The sequence below is a fragment of the Ursus maritimus genome, unplaced genomic scaffold (assembly GCF_017311325.1).
Source record: "Ursus maritimus isolate PB19 unplaced genomic scaffold, ASM1731132v1 scaffold_1, whole genome shotgun sequence".
NCBI lineage: Eukaryota > Metazoa > Chordata > Mammalia > Carnivora > Ursidae > Ursus > Ursus maritimus.
The window spans coordinates 11,094,165-11,095,286 of record NW_024423343.1 but is presented as its reverse complement, the minus strand read 5'-3'; positions in this window follow the sequence as shown (position 1 = coordinate 11,095,286).

Genomic DNA, 1,122 nt, shown 5'->3' with positions numbered 1-1,122 from the left:
AAGAAAGGTAAAGCCTTTGGTTCTTAGTCTCTGGTAAGCAATAGCATACGGTCATTCCATAGCATTTAAAAAATCACATTTATTTTTATAGTTACCTGCTGCTTCTCATTGAAAATTGGGTAATATTCCAATATACAAGATTAACAACAGTTTTCTTTCAAGTTTGCATTTAAAAACGTGAAGTAAAATAAGTGAGTCGATTTGGAGAAATGGTAAGAACTTAAGGAAAACTTTTCCTTATGGGGGCATGGAGGCGACGAGAGGTGGCCCACAGTTGCGAAGACAACACAGGAAGTGTTTACCTTTGGGGAAATTCCGACTTAGGAATTTAGGCCAAATTCCTTAAAGTAAATGGACAGTCTGGCCCCACGGATTCTTCCCGGCCAGTCTTCCTCGTGGGAACTGGACTTGACAGGCAAAGAATTGATTCTGGCAAGAAACAGAACAGGCCACAAAAAGCTCGGGAAAGCCTTCAACCCTGGGCGCACAGTACCGTGTGGGCTCCAGGTGACAGGCTTCTGACACACCTGCCTTCCCATCCCGCCTCGTGGCTCCCTAGCTGGGGGGCTAGCTGGGGGGGTTCTCACTTGTTCTGACTCTAGGTTGTCTCATCAATGAGAGGGGCGGGAAGAAATGGTGCACAACTCAAGCCTCTGTTAGTCTCTATGGCTACAGGTGTATCCGGCAAGCTCAGCTACTGCACAGCCTCTGACGTTGTGGTCCTAATTCTTTTGTGGGGACAGGGACAGGGACCGGGCACAGGGAGAGGCCGGAATGGTAACCCGGAGGGTTTTTTTCTCCCGCCCCTCCTCCTTGGGAACTCCAGGGCCACAGTACGCGCGGCCCGCACCTCGCGCTCCCCGGCCGCGCCTCGCCCCTTGGGAGGTCACCCCAACTTAGGGACGCGAGGGCCCCCCCGTCCCTGCCCAGCCCAGGCACCGACCGGGCAGATTCGGGTGGCCGGAGTGGGGGTGGCCGCGCTCTCTTCGGCGACGCGCCCTGGAGTCCCCGTCCGCCCCTGGGACCAAGCAGGCCGGTGCGGACGCCAGCAGGGGCAGGGCGCGCTCCCTGGGCCCGCCTCGCCGGACCGACGCCCCCCCCCCCCCCCCCCCCCCCCCCCCC